Raw genomic sequence first — 22,239 nt, forward strand, 5'->3', positions numbered from 1 at the left:
AATTGAGGAAGTATTCTGCACTGACGTGCTCATTTTCACACGTATCCAAATTCATACACATTTTACTAGTTGTTGTTCATGGGAAAATCACTATCAGTAAAGGATTCAAATAAGATTTATATTTTAAAGGCTATACAAAACTTTGAGCACATTTTTTTTTAAAATAAAACAACATACTAGTATTAGAGGATTTGAAAGAACTTAAATATATTTTTTTTAACTATTTGAGATACAGCTTCTGAGTATTCTGGATACATAAAAGCTGTAACTTGCCCACACCCGAATCCGTCAGGTCAGCGGTACTGATGGCTTCAGTGACAACGAGTGCTTCCTGTCTCTTACAAGCTGGAACCACCTGTTATCAGTCACATCTAAGGCATAAACTTAGATGTGATCGATAATAGCTGGATACTTGCTGTCACCGAAGCCGTCAGTCCCGCAGACCTGACGGATTTAGGTTTGAGCGCAAGACACAGCCTCTATGTATACAGGATACATAGAAGCTGTATCTAAAAAAGGCATCATTTTTTTTTTTTTTTTATAAAAAACAATTAAAAAGCTATTTTAAATCCTCTTATACGTTGCTTTATTTTTTTCCTAAAAAAATTTGCTTGAAGGTTTACGTAGCCTTTAATCTGCAGGTATGTATGAGTAATATTGACAGAGCATTGATACCATAGAAACTAAAGCTGACATCCCATTGGAAAGCAGTGGAAATGCTAGGTCTAATAAAAAACACCCCCTTGGCTAAAATTCAGAGCCATGGGGCAGCAAGGAATATAGGTAGGTAACCACTTGCTCCTCTTATAAAGCACAAGAAGGAAGGAAACACGATATCTCATCATTGCATGCTTTACATTTAATGACCCACATTTATTGTGCAGTTTCATTTTGGATTTGCAGCAAAATTTTGGATATAAAAAGACATACAAGTGAATTCAAACAGTTAGACAACTTAAAATGCACTATTAAGAGGTTTGAAATAAAGTAGGTACATTTCTCTCCAACTACCCTCTTCAATTACATTGGTGCAAAATACGCCATTATTAATAAATGTGGGCCAATGAGTTTCTTGTCTTCCATGTGTATTTTAGGCAACATATTTCTCATCTCTACTCTCTAGATGTGAACATTCAATGGAGGGGCGTCACTGCTTAATAAATACAGTACTACAATAATTGTAGTTCTATCAGACTTAGGGCATGACCACACATGGCGGAATTCCTCCGCAACTGTCCGCATCAATGCCGCACAGAATCTGCGTTGCAGATTCTGCAGCGGATCTGCACAAAATGTGCAGAAAATTGATGCGGACTGGCCGCTGCGGACTGCAGGAAAAGTGCTTCTCTTCTCCCTATTCAGTGCAGGATAGAGAGAAGGGACAGCACTTTCCCTAGTGAAAGTCAAAGAAATTCATACTTACCGCCCGTTGTCTTGGTGACGCGTCCCTCTTTCGGCATCCGGCCCGACCTCCCTGGATGACGCTCCAGTCCATGTGACCGCTGCAGCCTGTGCTTGGCCTGTGATTGGCTGCAGCCGTCACTTACACTGAAACGTCATCCTGGGAGGCCGGACTGGAGACAGACGCAGGGAGTTCTCGGTAAGTATGAACTTATATTTTTTTTTACAGATACATGTATATTGAGATCGGTAGTCACTGTCCCGGGTGCAGAAACAGTTACTGCCGATCGCGTAACTCTTTCAGCACCCTGGACAGTGACTATTTACAGACGTCTCCTAGCAACGCTCCCGTCATTACGGGAGCCCCATTGACTTCCTCAGTCTGGCTGTAGACCTAGAAATACATAGGTCCAGCCAGAATGAAGAAATGTCATGGTAGTAAAAACAATACGCTCCGCAGCACACATAAGATCTGCGGACTTCATTGCGGAATTTTGACTCTCCATTGAAGTCAATGGAGAAATTCCGCCATGAGTCCGCAACCAGTCCGCCACTGCTCCGCAACAGACAGAGCATGCTGCGGACACCAAATTCCGCTCCGCAGCCTATGCTCCGCAGCGGAATTGTACGCATCGTGTAAACGAACACTGCTAAATTAAAGTGAAAGTCAATGGAGAAACGGCTCCGCTGCGGATTAACGCTGCGGAGTGTCCGCAGCGGAATTTAAGTGAAATTCCGCCATGTGTGAACCCGCCCTTAAAGAGGCTCTGTCACCAGTTTATAACTTCCCTGTTTCCTACCTAATCTAATAGGCGCTTTGATGCTGATAACTTAAAAAAAAGTTGATCATTTACAAAGTTATGATCATTTTTAGATTAATGCTAATTTTTTCTTAATGACCAACTGGGCATTTTTTTTTTTTTCATTTTACCATGTGGGCATTGTATAGAAAAGTGTATGACACTGACCAATCCTCAGAACGCTGCTTCTGAGGACGATAATCGTCCTGGCACGGCTGCAGGCGATGTCTGGTCCGTCTTCCGTCGCTCCGGTGAAGGACCTGCGGGAGTAAGTGACGTCACAGCGCGATCTCGCGATTCTAGCTGGGAACACGCTCGGCTGTGAATGAAGCTGGGCTGGACTGCAGAGAAGTGTATGACGCTTTTCTATACAACGCCCACATGGTAAAACAAAAACAATCGCCCAGTTGGTCATTAAGAAAAAATTAGCATAAATCTAAAAATGATCATAACTTTGTAAATAATAAGATTTTTTTTTTTTTTTTTTTAAAACAGTAGTTTTCAGCATCAAAGCGCCTATTAGATTAGGTAGGTTATAGGGAAGTTATAAACTGGTGACAGAGCCTCTTTTAGAGGGAGTCTGCCAGCAGAAATTTGCCTATCAAAGCAGCAATACAGTGATACAGCTACAGCCTTACCTGAATCTAACGTTGTTTTAATTTTTCAGATGAGTGGCTCCATTGCAGCATCATCACTTTATTCCTTATATGCAAATTAGCTTTTTGGATCAACGTGGGCATCACTGTTGCTCCAAACTGCTCTACCTACTATCCCCAGTCCATCCCTCCCTTCTTTGATTGACAGGGTCAGCCAGTGTAGAAGCCGTGATCATGCCTGGCCTCTTATTCTCCATGAGCGCGCCCGCACCTTTGCTTCCGACTCGGCGCATGCGCATTATAGCACTGAACTTTCACCGGCCTAATCGGCAGTTCTGCATGTGCCCATCAAGTCACACTATACCCAGGTGTAGTGTGACGTAATCGGCACATGTGCAGCACATCTGATTAGACAGTTGAAACTTCAGTGATGTACTGCGCATGCACGAAGCAGAGGTGTAGACGGGCTCATGGAGAATATGATTAATTCTTAGATTTACCGAGCTTCAGCACAGCATCACATGACCAGATAAAGACCATACCATTTCTGCATGCTGGGGTACACTGTGATTATCATTCTCTCTATATTCTCCTAAATAAGATGAGAAACCATAAGTGTACAGCCAGGGAGGATAAACTATATTCTTCTACATTATACATGTGTAACAGGAACCTGTCTAAGTATTAGTGGTAGCTGATGATAGAAGTTTCTGTCCCCCCTGTGCAAAACTAGTGTGGTACGGGAACTGCTGAAGCCTGTGATACATAGATCTCCATAGACTCAAGTAGAGAAAACGTGTCACCGAGCCTGATTCACACTGCTGCTAAGCAACCATCCCATTCTGATATATAAATAGAGAAGCAACAAGAAAAATAACATGTGAGAGCCTGATACATGAAATACCATAATGGTACACATGGGAAAGTTTCGTTTTGTCCGAAGAGTCCCTTTGAAGGGGTTTTACTATCAGGGACATTTATGAGATATCTAACGGATATGTCATAAATGTCCCACCTCTGGGACCCGCACCTAGCTCCAGAATGGACCTCTCTAAACCCTGTTCTACCGCTCTGTGCTCTGGCTGACTCGTGTGATTCCCGACCATGAAGAAGGAAACAGTGTAGCTCGCTGAGCTACGCTGTTTCCGTAAGTCCTGTAGAACTGAATGGTAGTTATGGAAACAGCGTAGTGAAGTCCTTTAGAGAAGCCTACGGGAAAAACACCACTGACCAAAAAATTGGCTCAAAAATGGCACAAACCAAAACACAGTTGTATGTGGTGCATTTTATATTTCACTATAGACTTTAAGGCTGGGTTCACACGTGGCGGAATTTCACTTAAATTCCGCTGCGGACACTCCGCAGCGTTAATCCGCAGCGGAGCCGTTTCTGCATTGACTTCCACTTCTATTTAGAAGTGTTCGTTTAGACGATGCGTAACATTCCGCTGCGGAGCATAGGCTGCGGAGCGGAATTTGGTGTCCGCAGCATGCTCTGTCTGTTGCGGAGCAGTGGCGGACTCATGGCGGAATTTCTCCAATGACTTCAATGGAGATTCTAAGTTCCGCAATGAAGTCCGCAACTGTCATGCACATGTTATGTGTGCTGCGGATGCGTCTTGCTTTTTTGCCATGACATTTCTTCATTCTGGCTGGACCTATGTATTTCTAGGTCTACAGCCAGACTGAGGAAGTCAATGGGGCTCCCGTAATGACGGGAGCGTTGCTAGGAGACGTCTGTAAATAGTCACTGTCCAGGGTGCTGAAAGAGTTAAGCGATCGGCAGTAACTGTTTCTGCACCCGGGACAGTGACTACCGATCACAATATACAGCAACCTGTAAAAAAATATAAGTTCATACTTACCGAGAACTCCCTGCTTCTGTCTCCAGTCCAGCCTCCCACGAATGACGTTTCAGTTTAAGTGACGGCTGCAGCCAATCACAGGCTGCAGCGGTCACATGGACTGCCGCGTCATCCAGGGAGGTCGGGCTGGATGCCGAAAGAGGGACGCGTCACCAAGACAACGGCCGCTAAGTATGAAATTCGTTTACTTTCACTAGGGAAAGTGCTGTCCCTTCTCTCTATCCTGCACTGATAGAGAGAAGGGAAGCACTTTTCCCGCAGTCCGCAGCAGCTAGTCCGCATCAATTTACTGCACATTTGGGCAGATCCGCAGCCGTAATCCGCAACCCGGATTAGGTGCGGCATTGATGCGGACAGTTGCGGAGGAATTCCGCCACGTGGGGCCATGCCCTAATGTGACATCTGGCCGTGATTAAAACTGCATGAAAAAACGCCACTAAAAATGCAGCACAGCAAAGCGCTGTGTGTGAATCCAACCTTAAAGGGGTATTCCGGTTACAACAAGTTACCCCCTATCCGTAGGGTAAGGGGTGACTTGCTGATCGGTGGGTGTCCGACAACTCGGACCCCCACTGTTTACGAGAACGGGGAGCCCGAAGTTGCCCTAACCCCAAGTTTGAACCGAATGGCAGGTCACTCATGCGCACTGCCGCTCCATTCATTCTCTATGGGAGCAACGGAGATAGCGAAGTGCAGTGTTCAGCTTTTTTCCGGCACTGCCATAGAGAATGAATGGAGCGGCAGTGCGCATGAGTGACCTGCCATTCGGTTCAAACTTGGGGTGCGGGCACTTCAGGCTCCACGCTCTTGTAAACGGTGGTGGTCCGAGCTGTTGGACCCCCACCGATCAGCAAGCTACCCCTTACCCTACGGATAGGGGGTAACTTGTTGTAACCGGAATACCCCTTTAACATGAATGAATTTGGATTTTTGGCTTTTTGCTTTTCAGGTACCAAAAGATCCGAAGATTGTATCTATAGTCTACCACTGGAAACCAGCAATGAGAGCTGGCATTATGGGAGGACAAAATATGTTCTCCTGTGACAAATTCTCGCTGGTAAACATTACCACTCCATCACTCAAACATTCTGACTAAGAATACTTGGCAGGCACATTACATTATCTTTCTGAAACACAACATTGGCACAAGCATGACTGTTAGATGATTTATGAATGAAAACAGTATCCATTACAGAGACACACAACTCAGAAGCAAACAAACACATGAACCATACTATTAGCCCTGTGAGCATTCCGAGACGGCTTCCTTCTGACAGCTGCGGTGGTTGAAGTTACACTCCTTGAATCAGGAGGAAAGGTGCAAGAGGGCCCTGTGGGGGAGGGAAGGTGCATTTTTTTTACATGGAAAATAATAATTAGCAAAAATATAAGTCTTGTATCAAAATCACAATTCTAATTATTCATGCTATTCAAAATATTCCAATAAAACATTTAGAATATTTCCCTTGAAAAAGCAGTCCCGAAAAATAGAATCAAGTGTTCTCAAGCCCTTCATGACCGGGCCTATTTTTGTTTTTGCATCACTAATTTCCAAGAGCCATAACTTTTTCATTTTTCCATCAATGTAGCCATATGCGGGCTTGTTTTTGTAGGACGAGGTGTAATTTTCATCGATACTATTTTGGGTTAAATTGGACCTATTGAACTTGGAGGAGGGATGAAAAAAAAGCAATTTCGTTATTGTTTTTGCATTTTTGTTGCAAGGCGTTCGCCATGCAGTTTAATTAACGTGCTAACTTTATTTTCTGGTTCCTTACAATCGCAGCGACTACATATGTGTATTTTTTTTAATACACTTTTATTAAATAAAACCACTTTTTATGGGAAAAAATATTTTATTTTATTTTTAGTTTTCACCTTATTTTTTATTTTTTTTTAATAAACTTTATTTAACCACTTCCCGACCGCCCACAGTAAATTCACGTTGGAGCTTGCTGAGCTCTGTGCAGCGCCAACGTGAATTCGCAGTGGGTGTTAAAAGCGCAATCCGGGTCTCTCACAGTAGTACTGACACCCGGATTGCGCTGTTAACCCCTGCCTCTGGTCCCGGAGGCATGATCGGGACCTGATAGGTTCAGGTCCCGATCACGTGATCGCAGGGAAAGTTTGTTGTAGCAACGAACTGGAAAGTTTGTTACTATGACAAACTAGAAAGTTTGTTGCGACAACAAACTTTCCCGGGGACCGATTGTGGGTGCTGCAGTCGGTTGCATGGCAAAACCGGAAGCCATACAACAGGCTCTGGGTCTGCCATGCACGGCGGCCTATGAGTATGTATAGTAATAGGAAAGGGAAAGAGGAAAGTAGTGTGATCAAATAATATTGAAAATAATAAATTCTTTATTAGTAAATAGTTAAAATAACAATGTTAGCTGAAAATTTGTAGTGCCAATGACCCCTCACTTGACACTGTAGACAAATAAATGTCTTAATTATTCTTACTCCGTTGGGGAAAAGAAGATTTTCCCCAACGGAGTAAGAATAATTAAGACATTTATTTGTCTATAGTGTCAAGTGGGGGGTCATTGGCACTACAAATTTTCAGCTAACATTGTTATTTTAACTATTTATTAATAAAGAATTTATTATTTTCAATATTATTTGATCACACTACTTTCCTCTTTCCCTTTCCTATTACTATACATATATCATAATTCGGTGGTGTACACATAGTGTGAATCTCATTGCTCCAACATATTATATATAAAATTGTATGAGGGTAATATCTATCAATCTATAATGCAGCCTATGAGTACTAGCCGGAGGCCGGTCCTCATACGCTTCCTGTCAGTGTGACTGTCAGGCTGGGTTCACACTACCTATTTTCAAGCGTAAACGAGGCGTATTATGCCTCGATTTACGCCTGAAAATAGGGCTACAATACGTCGGCAAACAGCTGCCCATTCATTTGAATGGGTTTGCTGACGTACTGTGCAGACGACCTGTAATTTACGCGTCGTCGTTTGACAGCTGTCAAACGACGACGCGTAAATTGACTGCCTCGGCAAAGAAGTGCAGGACACTTCTTTGCTACGTAATTTGAGCCGTTCTTCATTGAAGTCAATGAAGAGCAGCTCAAGATTTACGAGCGTCACAGACGCCTCGCATAATACGAGGAGCAGCATTTACGTCTGAAACGAGGCAGCTGTTTTCTCCTGAAAACAGTCTGTCTTTCCAGACGTAAAAGCCTCCCATCGTGTGCACATACCCTCAGCGTCACACTGACAGTTTATAATAGGTTACACTACCTAGGTAGTGTAATGTTTTATAGCAGCTATCAGTGCTGCAGGTCTTCAAGTAAAACAAGTAAAAAGTAAAGAAAAAAAGTAATAAAAATGTTTTATAAAAGTGTAAAAATAAGTTATAAGTTAAAAAAACAAAAAATGCTTTTTTACCAATAATAAGACTTTTATTATAGGAAAAAAATGAAGATTTAAAAAAAAGTACACATATTTGGTATCACCGTGTTCGTAACGACCCAAACTATAAAACTATAATATTATTTTTCCCGCACAGTGAAAACCGCAAAAAAAATTATTAAATGTTAGAATCACTATTTTTTTGGTCATCACCCCTCCCAAAATATAGAATAAAAAGTGATCAAAAAGTCGCATGTACCCCAAATTAGTACGAGTAAAAACTACAACCCGTCCCGCAAAAAACAAGCCCTTACACAGCTTTTTTGAATGAAAAATAAAAAAGTTATGGCTCTCAGAATATGGTGACACAGAAAATAAATAATTTTATCGAAAAGTGATTTTATTGCGCAAACGCCACAAAACATAAAAAAATGATATACATATGGTATTGCTGTAATCGTATCGACCCGCAGAATAAAGTAAAATGTCATTTATAGCGCACGGTGAACACTGTAAAAAACATTGTCAGAATATGTTTTTTTGCCACTTTGCTTGCCAAAAAAAATAGAATAAAAAGTGATAAAATAAATCACATCTACCCAATAAAAACTACGGATTGTCCCGCAACACACAAACCCTCACACAGCTCCGGTGAAGAAAAAATAAATAAGTTCTGGCACTCAGAATATAGCGACAGAAATTGTGCAGTGTCCAAAAGTGGATAAGATCGGGCGCCATTTATCAGTGCAACACCGGCCACATATCTATGATGTAAAGGATCTGCCAGGCACAGCTTCGGGGTTAACGCCCAGAACTAATCAGTCAGCACCTGAGAATACATCCCTGAGACTGACTCCTGCTTCCACCATTCAGGCTGGCAGGCTTAGGAGTGGGAGAGCCTATCGTAACCTGGCCAGACTCAGCTAGCTCCCGCCCTCGGTCTATTTAATTCTGCACTTCCTGTCCCTCGGTGCTTGTGATTCTTTCCTTGTGGTTTCCTGGCCCAGCTACAGCTCCTGCTATTTTTGATCCTGCTCCATACAGACCCTGGCTTACCGACTACTCTTCTGCTTTTCGTTTTGTACCTCGCACACTCCTGGCTTGACTCGGCTCGTTCACCACTCTGGTTGCTCACGGTGTTGCCGTGGGCAACGGCCCCTTTTCCTTGCTTGTGTTCCTTTGTATGTTTGTCGTGTTTGTCGTGCACTTACTGAGCGCAGGGACCGCCGCCCAGTTGTACCCCGTCGCCTAGGGCGGGTCGTTGCAAGTAGGCAGGGACAGAGTGGCGGGTAGATTAGGGCTCACTTGTCCGTCTCCCTACCCCCTGCCATTACATAATCACAAGCCGGTACCTAGTCTACCCCTGGTCCCTGACACCACTATGGACCCCCGTGAGACCCTGGCTCAGCAAATGCAGGGTCTCTCCCTACAGGTCCAGGCCCTGGCTCAGAGGGTCAACCAGCCTGATGCTACCCTGGTAGTTCCCCTCACCGCACCTCTTGAACCCCACCTCAAGTTGCCCGACTGGTTCTCAGGGGACCGGAGGGCTTTTTTCTCCTTTCGGGAGAGCTGTAGGCTTTACTTTCGTTTAAAGCCTCATTCCTCAGGTTCTGAGAGCCAGCGGGTGGGTATAATTATGTCCCGGCTCCAGGAAGGGCCCCAAGAGTGGGCCTTCTCCTTGGCTCCTGACGCCCCTGAACTTTCCTCCGTTGATTGTTTCTTTTCTGCTCTCGGACTTATTTATGACGAGACTGACAGGACTGCCTTTGCCGAGAGTCAGCTGGTGACCTTAAGTCAGGGTAAGAGACCTGTTGAGGAGTATTGCTCTGACTTTCGGAAGTGGTGCGTAGCTTCTCGGTGGAATGACCCTGCCTTAAGGTGCCAGTTTAGGTTGGGTCTGTCGAATTCCCTGAAAGACCTGCTAGTTAGCTATCCCTCTTCTGACTCCCTAGACCAGGTTATGGCTTTAGCGGTATGACTTGACCGACGTCTCAGGGAACGACAACGTGAACGTTTATGTGTTTTCTCCTCCGACTCCCCCATGATGCCTCCCGAAGCTCCGTTGCTTCGTTCCTCCCCGAAAGATTCAGAGATACCTATGCAACTCGGGGCCTCCGTGTCCCCCCAACAACGTAGAGAATTCCGCAGGAAGAATGGTCTCTGCTTCTACTGTGGGGACGACAAGCATCAAGTGAACAACTGTCCTAAGCGTAAGATTGCAGCCGGAGAACTTCCGCGTCTAAGTGATCATCGGGGAGGTCACTTGGGCGCACAGGTATTTCCCGTAAATATGAAACGTACTAAGATCTTGCTTCCCTTTCAGGTCTCTTTTGGTGGTAGGTCTGCTAAAGGCAGTGACTTCGTGGATTCAGGGTCCTCTACTAATATCATGTCTGTGGAATTTGCTATGTCCCTTGCTATGCCTCCGATTGATTTGCCTAAACCTGTCCCGGTAGTGGGTATCGACTCCACTCCTCTTGCTAATGGTTATTTTACACAGCATACCCCTGTTTTTGAACTCCTTGTTGGCTCCATGCATTTGGAGCAATGCTCTGTACTGTTGATGCAGGGATTATCGTACGATTTGGTTCTAGGTCTTCCCTGGTTGCAGTTGCATAATCCCACATTTGACTGGAATACTGGGGAGCTTACCAAATGGGGTAATGAATGTTGTACGTCATGTTTTTCTGTTAATTCTATTTCTCCCCCTAAGGAGGCGAATACGCTACCCGAGTTTGTTCAGGACTTCGCTGATGTTTTCTCTAGGGAGGCCTCCGAAGTGTTACCTCCTCATAGAGAATACGATTGCGCTATCGAATTGGTACCAGGAGCTAAGCTTCCTAAGGGTAGGATATTTAATCTTTCTTGTCCCGAACGTGAAGCTATGAGAGTGTATATCCAGGAATCCCTGGCCAAGGGTTACATTCGTCCCTCTTCTTCTCCGGTAGGTGCTGGCTTCTTCTTCGTGGGGAAGAAGGATGGTGGTCTTAGGCCATGCATTGACTACCGTAGCCTGAATAAGGTCACTGTAAGGAACCAGTATCCCCTTCCTTTGATTCCTGATCTCTTTAATCAGGTTCAGGGGGCCCAATGGTTTTCTAAATTGGATCTACGGGGGGCGTATAACCTTATTCTCATCAAAGAGGGGGATGAGTGGAAGACTGCGTTTAACACGCCCGAAGGCCATTTCGAATACTTCGTCATGCCCTTTGGGTTGTGTAATGCCCCTGCGGTCTTCCAGAATTTCATAAATGAGATTTTGAGAAATTACCTGGGGATTTTTCTGGTATTGTATCTTGATGACATACTGGTGTTTTCCAAGGACTGGTCCTCCCACATTGAGCATGTCAGGAAGGTGCTCCAGGTCCTTCGGGAAAACAAACTGTTTGCCAAAACCGAAAAATGTGTGTTTGGGGTACAGGAGATTCCATTTTTGGGTCAAATCCTCACTCCTCATGAATTCCGCATTGACCCCGCCAAGGTTCAGGCTGTGGCGGAATGGGTCCAACCTGCCTCCCTGAAGGCGTTACAGTGTTTTTTGGGGTTCGCTAATTATTACAGGAGATTTATTGCTAACTTCTCGGTCATCGCTAAGCCCCTTACGGACCTCACTCGCAAAGGTGCTGATCTCCTCCACTGGCCTCCTGAGGCTGTCCAGGCTTTTGAGGTCCTTAAGAAGTGCTTTGTCTCGGCCCCGGTGCTGTTTCAGCCCAACCAAATGGAGCCATTTATCGTGGAAGTTGACGCATCTGAGGTGGGAGTGGGGGCTGTCTTGTCCCAGGGTACCAGGTCCCTCACCCATCTCCGCCCCTGTGCCTACTTCTCCAGGATGTTTTCGCCAACTGAAAGTAACTATGATATTGGCAACCGCGAACTCTTAGCCATTAAATGGGCATTTGAAGAGTGGCGCCACTTCCTGGAGGGGGCTAGGCACCAGGTAACGGTCCTTACCGACCACAAGAATCTGGTTTTCCTAGAATCTGCCCGGAGGCTAAACCCGAGACAAGCTCGATGAGCGTTATTTTTTACCAGATTAAATTTTTTGGTTACCTATAGGGCTGGGTCTAAAAATATTAAGGCTGATGCACTGTCGCGTAGCTTCATGGCCAGCCCTCCTTCGGAGGAAGACCCTGCTTGTATTTTGCCTCCAGGTATAATCATTTCCTCGATCGATTCTGATTTAGTCTCTGATATTGCTGCTGATCAAGGTGCAGCTCCCGGGAACCTTCCTGAGAACAAGCTGTTTGTTCCCCTGCAATTCCGGCTAAGGGTACTTAGGGAAAATCATGACTCCGCACTATCTGGCCATCCAGGCATCCTGGGTACCAAACACCTCATTTCCAGAAATTATTGGTGGCCTGGGTTGCCTAAAGACGTTAAGGCCTACGTCGCCGCTTGTGAGGTTTGTGCTTACAATGAAAAAGCAGCAGCACTCACAATGCAATTCCAAGATGGTCTCAGGTGCAAGCAGGTAATCCCGATCCAGGGGATAAAGATCAATATTGAAGAAAATCCCACAGCACTCCGTGTTAGTGAAAAATATGGTGGTTTATTAAGCCAGCCAGCACAAGCTGCAACGTTTCCGTCCTGCTATAGGACCTTTATCATGCTTGATAAAGGTCCTATATCAGGACGGAAACATTGCAGCTTGTGCTGGCTTAATAAACCACCATTTTTTTCACTAACACGGAGTGCTGTGGAATTTTCTTCAATATATATAGATATATATATCTATATATATATACAAAAGATAGTCGACTGCGCTATTGATTCTGTCCGAAACAACGGAACTGTCACGGTCACAGGTTATGTGGGCCCACTAGGCCGCTCCGCCATAGTGGAGAGGCAGCTGACCAGGTCACGGTCTATACAAAAGTCTATAGCAGTTCATAACACTCGGGTACCTGAACTAGTCCAGACAGTAGCTGTGGCTTCAGCACGGATGGAGGTCGGTGAAGCAGGTTGCGCCAGACGTGGTGGACAGTATAAGATGTGGCAGAAGACACTGGATGTGACAGAAGACTCTGGACGTAGCAGAAGACAATGGACGTGGCAGAAGACTCTGGACGTGGCAGAAAACACTGGACGTGGCAGAAGGCTCTGGACATGGCAGAAGACACTGGACGTGGCAAACAACAGCAGGTGCAGTAGTAGGACACGACTCCAACGCTAGTAGGCACAGGAACAAGAACACAGCACTTGATACAGGAACAGGTAACAGGGCACGGGTAACAACTGGAACGGAAAACACTAAGGGACCATTTGCAAGACAGACTTGGGATATGATAACATTGCTCAGGCAAGGATCAGAAGGGTTGGGGCCTTCTTATAGTCCAGGAAATCATGCGGGTTGATGATGATGATTGTTTTCATGTGCGCACGCTGGCCCTTTAAGAGGGCACGAGAGTGCGCGCGCACCCTACGGGACACAGCGGACCAGAGTGGAAGTGAGCGCTGGCATCTCTTAGGAAGGAGATGGAGACCAGCACTCACAGATCCATGGCTGCGGGCGTCGGGATGTGAGTAACCCCAATGGCCCGTGTACGCTACAGGAACCCTGTCACAATGGTGACGGACGGAAACCATTAGCTAGGTTTCCGTCACCATTGAGTTCAATGGTGTGGGAGACGGAAGCGGAGGTTTCCATTTGACTTTCCGCTGAGGGGTTAACCCGACGGAAACCTCTGACGGAACCCCTCAGCGGAAACTAATGGTGATGTGAACACAGCCTAACACTGGACAAATTAGCCAAATGTTTGTGACTAATAGTGATAACAGGTATTCTATTTTGTTCAAATAATACTAAAGGAGTATTCTACTTTCAGCAAATAATTTTAATTTTTTGTACAATTATAGCTATCAAATTTTCCAAAATACTTTCTGTATTCCTCACAATTTTGAAGATCTCTGCGTGTTTTTATTCAGTAGGAATCTTTATTGTTTACTTCCAATGGATACATTTCAGTCCATGATTATGTGATGGTCACACCGGTGCCGGGATCGTTAGAAGACACAGCTCTGTTATTGTAACTACAACGAGCCGTGCACCTGTGTGATGTCACATTACCATGGACAGAATTTTATCCACTGGAAGTAAACAATTAATGTTTTACTGAATAACATCAAGCAATATAATAAGGAAGTAATATAGATAGTATATTGGAAAATTTTATAACTTTGTAGCATACAAAAAATAACAATAATTTGTGGAAAGCGGACAACCCCTGTAAATTGAAAAGTTGTTTTTCAGCAGAAATTTCACAAATTTAAAATGAAATTATACAAGTAGGATTTTCTTGAATTAGTTAGGATGCATTCTGGGAATGGCAACACTTAGGAGATAAATTCTCAGTTGGATTAGAGCCAGCATAAAAATGCATTACAATGAATGATTATTTTTAGTAGAGACAGCTTCCGAAACACCACTTTCTCATGCATATATTCTCACTTTACTATTTTCAGATGTCTCAGGCATAGAGAACAATGGGAGAAAAATTATTACATTGTGTTAAAGGGGTTGTCCACTATTTATTTGCTTTATTTATTTATAGAATATGAAATTATACAGGTTTCTTATATACATTTATTTAAATTTCTGCTCACATTCCATTTAAGAGCAGAATAACATATTTCTACCTACAGCAGCATCTCAGCAACATGTCCGTCAGTCTCTGTGTAGGAGCACCTCTAACGTTGTTCTCCCTGTCTTTTCTGTATGTGGTGTATGTTTGTGCGTGTGTGTGAGTATGTGTGTGTTTTTCAACAGTTAACTGAAATGATCGATAGGTTCATATGATGTGTGTGTAGGGGGGAGTGGATCGCATGACTGGAGCCATATTTATTCTTTTGAAGACGGACATCTTGCACCAGCTGATGGGTGCTGGTGCCAGCCTCCCTTTGCCATCGGAAAATGCGATCACGAAACTGCCAGAGGTGGGTGTGACCACGTGAGGGGAGTTATCACAAGAATGCGAGCACTCTCCTCAGAATTTTCCCCGTGGCAATAGATGAAGATGCTCGCTCAATACCAGCGCCAGTTTTAGTGAGGGCATCCCTACAGAGCAGTTTGGGGTTCGGGAAGCATCCCCTGGAGTCTTCCTCCACTAATTGAGAGAGGGTTCTATAGGGTTTTATAGCAAACTAGATAGTACTGCTACTCGAGAAAGGGTGGCTCGTTTAAGCCATACAACCCACTCCACCGGATACCTCAGGAAGGAAATTTCTTCAAACAGTGTTTTTACCCTCTTACACAGAGCCCCAGACAGAAGTAGACATGGAAATGTAGTGAATTACAGATGCTGAGGGTAGGACTCGCAGGCCGGACCCCTCCATCCAAATTATTCCCCGAAAAGGGAAAAAGGATAATTTGGTCAACAAAATTTTTATTGGGAACCCTGAAAGTTCAGGCTCTTGGCACTCCTGAAATAAAACCGGGTCTGCTCACTAGAATGATGCTTTCCAGTGACGCTACTGAACAAGCATTAAAAATTGTGTAATTTACAATAGCAGACGCAGTTCCCCTGCTAGTCAAGCTGACTAGAAGCTGAGCAGGAGGGAGAGGTCTCTGCATCCCAAAACACTAGAGCCCTGTTGTCCTCCAAACTAGCCTTGCTGAAGGAGGCTAGTAGGTGGTCTTAATCATTGGACAGACCATTAATTATGTCACTAATGTTATTAGAGTCTGGTGGTTTACCACCACAGGGATGGCAGAACTCGCCCTGGAGGCCCATGAGTTTAAACATTTTAAAAATGGTAATTTATTTATTTTATCCACAAGGTAAAAGGCAGATACAAAGCACGCAAGTCATCTGCAGAGCTAGAGAAATCTGGGCAACCCAAAAAGAGTATCAGCTCTGAGGGCTGCCTGTTCTTAACCCCTTAAAGACCCTAATGGCCTACCAACAGCTATTCCAGCATTATCTTTCACGTTTAAAAATTATGCTGTTCACTATGGGACGTAAATAATTACGGGGATACCAAACATGTAAAGGTTTAATATATTTTCCAACTTTTTTTTGCATCGCCGCATTTCAGGAGCCGTAACTTTTTTTACTTTTCGATGTAGCCATATATGTTCTTTGTTTTTTGCAGGACAAGATGTAGTTTTCAAGGGGACTATTTTAGGGTACATGGGACTTATTGATTAAGATTAAAAGGAATTTTGCCATTGTTTTTGCATTTTTTTTGTATTCTGGCGGTTTAGTTAACATGTTAACTTAATTGTCAGAGTCATTACGATTGCGGTCGATACCATATATGTGTATGTTTTATTTCTTTTTATTTCTTTTTACACTTTTACTAAATAAAACCACTTTTTATGGAAAAAAAAGTGGTTTTATTTTATATTTACTATAATCTTTTAATTACATTTTTCCATAAACTTTAACTATTATAAAAAAAAACTCCCAGTCCCACTAGGGGACTTTACAATGCGATCATCTGATCGCAGATATAGCGTTTTGGTATACTCAGTATACCAAAGCATTATTGCCTGTCAGTATATGACTGGGTTCACACGTGGCGTTTTGCCTGCGCAAAAGGCACTTAACAGCTCCGTGTGGCCTCAGCATATGATGCGCGGCTGTGTGCTTTTCGCGCAGCTGCCATCATTATGACACTCCATTTGAATGTTTGTAAACAGAAAAGCACGTAGTGCTTTTCTGTTTTCATTCATCCTTTTCACAGCTGTTGCACGAATCACGCTGGTCGCACGGAAGTGCTTCCGTGTGGCATGCGTGGTTTTCACGCACCCATTGACTTCAATGGGTGCGTGATGCGCGAAAAATGGCCAAAAACGGACATGTCGTGACTTTTCTTCAGCGGACTCACGCTGAGTAAAAATCACGCACATGTCTGCACGGCCCCATAGACTAATATAGGTCCGTGCGACGCGCGTGAAAATCACGCGCGTTGCACGGACGTATATCCCGTTCGTCTTAAGAAGCCCTAAAACTGACAGGCAATCTATTAGGCCATGCCTTTGGCATGGCCTAACAGGCAGTTATTGATTGCAAACCTGGCGGCCTTTGTTAGGCCCCCGGCTGCCATGTTAACCCATCAGCGCCCCCCCCCCGATCGCTTTGCGGGTGTGTAGATTGGGCTCCCACCCTCTGTCAAACACCTTAGGGGCTAAACTGCCACAATCAGAGTACTCTCTTATCCTGGAAGTTGCGGCAAGAGCCTGGCTGTGTATAACATGGGTACAATGGCAGTTCCCATAAGATCCGATTGATGGATAGATCCGTCACGATGTGGGAACTAGCACCTGCTTGTGACGGATATATCTGTCGCTAGTCGTTAATGGGTTAAAGCCCAAGAGATTTCGCATGGAAAGGATGTGGAAGTTAAGGTTCCTCTTAGAAAAATACATGCATCTGTTATAAATCGTTTTAAAAGATACTTTCAACACTCTATCAATAGCACCAACACATAGGCACCTCTTGCAGTTCAGGTGGAGAGGCAGAATTTACAAAAAGAACATTATGGTGTTTGGTCTCCAATGCTCCTTACACTTTCTCAAAAGTCATGAAGGTGTTAGTTACACACCCGAGGTCATCAGGGATAACGTGTCCTATATACCTCGATTACATTCTAGTGTTCCATACAAATGCGGATTCTCTCCTTAACCAAAGGGACATTAACCTGTCATTGCTGACAGCGGCAGGGTTTGGTGTGAATGTTGAAAAATAAGTACTGCTTCTCACACGATGTCTCAGGCTTCTAGGTTTACGTTTAAACATGGCCACGTTCACTACAGGGGTCCCAAGGGAGAAGTGGTCAAAGGTGGTAGCTCACTTCTCAGAAACTCTAAGAGGGTTAGCCAGTCTAATAGGAAAGCAATTCTGCACAGTTCCCACATTGTGATGTCAGATACAGAACTGGCTAGGCACTCTGCTGAGACATGGCGAGAAATGGAATTATAGTCCAGCTGACTTGGGAAGTCAGGGAAAAAAAAATGCAATCATTTTATCATTAGCCCTTCCCCAACCTTGTCCACTCCGGCAAAAGGCACCAGATTTAATTATAACTTTGGATGCCTCTCTAACGAGACAGGGAGATTTTTCTCACAACGTTGCGGAACGGAGGTGGCAGACATCGGAAAAAAGCATGCACATCAACTTATTGGAGCTCAGAGCTACAAAACTGGGGCTTCAGAAATTGATTGCCCCGTCACCCTCTTAACTCACAGTCTCGATTCGAATGGACAACAGGACAGCATTAAAATAAAAAGGAAAGGGTGCAGATTACTATTGTCTAAGATTTAGATAGTGTAAACTAAGACAAGGCAGTCAGAAGATGTGCCGAAAGCGGTGCATGCTGTATGATAAATTTGGTGCATCTAGCTTGATATGTTAGACACATTCACTCTTCCTTATTGCACCTCTTGGTTAGCTTAGTTTACACCAGTTTTTTGCTACACATTTTTTGCACACAGCATCATGGTTTAAGGCCCATCTTTCCCTGATAAGCCACACCCCTCCGTGATAAGCCACACCCTGTTGTCGAGCACTGCACAATAAGTGTCTAAAACAGTTAATGAATGTGGCGCACAGCATGTACGCCAGAATTCTGTCTCAAATTGAGCCAGAATTCTGGTGCTTTTTGAAAAGTAATGACAAATGTCATTGAGAGTTATAATTAAAAGGGTAAGGACCAGTTTTTCATACTGATGCTGATGAACTATTCACAGGATAGGTCATCAGTATATGATCGGTGGATCGGTGAATCCGACACCCGGATTCTGACGGATCAGCTGCTCTGACTGCCTCTGGGCATCGGATGTTCGTGCCGGATGCAGATGGATCTGGTCACAGTAAAGCGGCCTAGGTGCAGTCTTAGCTCTGCTCCTATTCAAGTGAATATGAGCAGAGTTGCAGTTCTGCAGCACAGCCGCTATGCAATGTACGGAGCCATCTGCTTCTAGCACTGAACACTGCATAACATCCTGTGCACTTAGGCAGCCAGAGTAGCTGATCGGTCCGTGGTCCGGGTATCAATCATATACTGATGACCTAACCTTTGGATAGATCATCAGTATGAAAAACCGGTTGGTGCCTGGACAACCTAACTAACTTTAACTGATTAATGAATGATACATAATTGAGCTTCGAAAAGTTGAAATTGAAGGTTTAACTTTTTTGAAGTAACTATGTAACTATATGTAACTTTGTAACCATTTTTACATAGTAGTAGTGAAACGGCTGCAGTCGCGGACCATCGCCGTCCGTCACCTTTGGACGGCCGCATCTGTAGACTCCTTGCTTCTTGCCAGCTTCTCCCTCCTCGGAGACACCAGCTTGCGTGGCTGTCCTGCTCTGGACTGATTCCTAAGGTGCGCGCACACTCGTCCCAGGCCATAAAGGGCCAGCGCGCGCCTACTAAAAGCTCCCTAACCAATTCCCAGATCATCCTGGACTGTAAAAAGGGCTCCGCCCTTCCACTCCTTGCCTGAGCATTGTTGTTGTATTCCCATGTTAGTCTTGCAAATGGTCCCTTAGTTGTTATCCTGCTCCCAGTGTTTCCGTATCCTAATACCTGTATCCTGTATACCGTAACTGTGCTTGTTCCTGATTTGCATCTAGTGTTGGAGTCATGTTTGCCAGCACTCGCGGCCGTCCGGTCCTGCTCGGAGTGTTAAGGTGCACGCGCGCTCGGTCCCGGCCTTAAAGGGCCAGCGCACACAGATGTTAAAGTTCCCTAATTAACACCTGTTCATCTTGGACTATAAGAAGGGCTCCACCCAATGGCGTAACTACCGCAGTAGCAGCAGTAGCGGCTGCTACGGGGCCCGTGGCATGAGGGGGCCCGTGTCACCCGCCGGCACGGGCCCCCACCATGGCCGGAGGCTCCACTAGCAGCCGCTATGGCTGCTACAGCGCGACGCCAATGAACACTGCGGCAGAGCAGGGAGGTATCTCCCCGCTCTGCCATTAAGCAAAAGACATGTATCCCCTATCCACAGGATAGGGGATACATGTGTGATCGCTGGCAGCGATAGGGAGAACGGGGGACTGAAAGTCCCCTGAAGTTCTCCATCACAAACCTCGGACTTCCGGGGTCTGTGTCGGCAGCTCCGTAGAAATGAATGGAGCGCCGGTCCCGCTTGTGCGAATGCGTGACCAGCGCTCCATTCATTTCTACAGAGCTACGCAGACGCCGGAAGTCTGAGGTTAGTCATGGAGAACTTGGGGGGACTTTCAGTCCCCCGTTCTCCCTATCGCTGCCAGCGATCACACATGTATCCCCTGTCCTGTGGATAGGGGATACATGCCTTTCATTAGCACAGTGTAGGTCGCATTTTTTTGGGAGGGGGGACGCTGTATGGCGTTACCTACAGGGGGGGGGCTGTATGGCGTTCCCTAAAGGGGGGACGACGCTGTATGGCATTCCCTACAGGGGGGGACACGCTGTATGGAATTCCCTACGGGGGGACGCTGTATGGCGTTCCCTACAGGGGGGGGACGCTGTATGGCGTTCCCTACAGGGGGGACATGCTGTATGGCGTTCCCTACAGGGGGGACACGCTGTATGGCATTCCGTATGGGGGGGACGCTGTATGGCGTTACCTACAGGGGGGGGGGCTGTATGGCGTTCCCTACAGAGCGGAACAACGCTGTATGGCGTTCCCTACAGGGGGGGGACACTGTATGGCGTTCCCTACAGGGGGGGGAGACGCTGTATGGCGTTCCCTACAGGGGGGGACGCTGTATGGCGTTCCCTACAGGGGGGAGCTGTATGGCGTTCCCTACAGGGGGGGCTGTATGGCGTTCCCTACAGGGGGGATGACGCTGTATGGCGTTCCCTACAGGGGGGGGATGCTGTATGGCTTTCCCTACAGGGGGGGACGCTGTATGGCGTTCCCTACAGGGGGGGGACGCTGTATGGCGTTCCCTACAGGCGGGAGCTGTATGGCGTTCCCTACAGGGGACGCTGTATGGCGTTCCCTACAGACCCCCCCTGTAGGGAACACCATACAGACTCCCTGTAGGTAACGCCATACAGTCCCCCCTGTCGATAACGCCAGACAGCCCCCTCTGTAGGGAAAGCCATACAGCCCCCCCTCTAGATAACGCCATACAGTCCCCCCTCTAGATAACGCCATACAGCCCCCTCTGTAGATAGTGCCATACAGCCCCCCTGTAGATAGCGCCATACAGTTCCCCCTGTAGATAGCGCCATACAGTTCCCCCTGTAGATAGCGCCATACAGTTCCCCCTGTAGATAGCGCCATACAGCCCCCTGTAGATAGCGCCATACAGCCCCCCTGTAGATAGCGCCATACAGCCCCCCCCTGTAGATAGTGCCATACAGCCCCCCCCTGTAGGGAACGCCATACAGTCCCCCCCCCTGTAGGGAATGCCATACAGTCCCCCCTGTAGGGAACGCCATATACCCCCCCTGTAGGGAACGCCATACAGTCCCCCCCCTGTAGGGAACACCATGCAGTCCCCCCCTGTAGGGAACGCCATATACCCCCCCTGTAGGGAACGCCATACAGTCCCCCCGTAGATAACGCCATACAGCCCCCTGTAGATAACGCCATACAGCCCGCCCGTAGATAACGCCATACAGCCCCCCGTAGATAACGCCATACAGCCCCCTCTGTAGATAGCGCCATACAGCCCCCTCTGTAGATAGCGCCATACAGCCCCCTCTGTAGATATCTACAAAGGGGGCTGTATGGCGTTATCTACAGGGGGGCTGTATGGCGTTATCAAAAGGGGGGGTTTCTAAAAAAGGCACTATCTACAAGGGAGGGGGGGTTGTGTGACACCCAGGGGAGGGGGGCACCAGTCAAAAGTTTGCTATGGGGCCCAGTCTTTCCTAGTTACGCCCCTGGCTCCACCCTTCCACTCCTTGCTTGAGCATGTTTGTACTTTTGCCATGCCTGTATTGCAAATGGTCCCTTAGTGTTTTCCTGCTCCCAGTGTTCCCATTCCCTGCATCCTATCTCCTGTATCCTGTGCTGTGTTTCATTCCTGAGCCTGCCTTGTATTGGAGTCGTGTTGTGCTGCCTGATGGATACAACACGTCTAGTGTCATCTGCCATCCTTGGTGTCATCCGCCACATCTGGTGCAACCTGCCACACCTAGCCCCATCTGTGCCGGAAGCCCTGCCGTTGTCTGGACTATCTCAGGTACCCTTGTGCTACGCACCTCTTCCACAAGAATGTGCATAAACTGTGAGTTGGCCAGCT

This window comes from Rhinoderma darwinii, chromosome 4 (genome assembly GCF_050947455.1).
Source record: "Rhinoderma darwinii isolate aRhiDar2 chromosome 4, aRhiDar2.hap1, whole genome shotgun sequence".
Classification (NCBI taxonomy): Eukaryota; Metazoa; Chordata; class Amphibia; order Anura; family Rhinodermatidae; genus Rhinoderma; species Rhinoderma darwinii.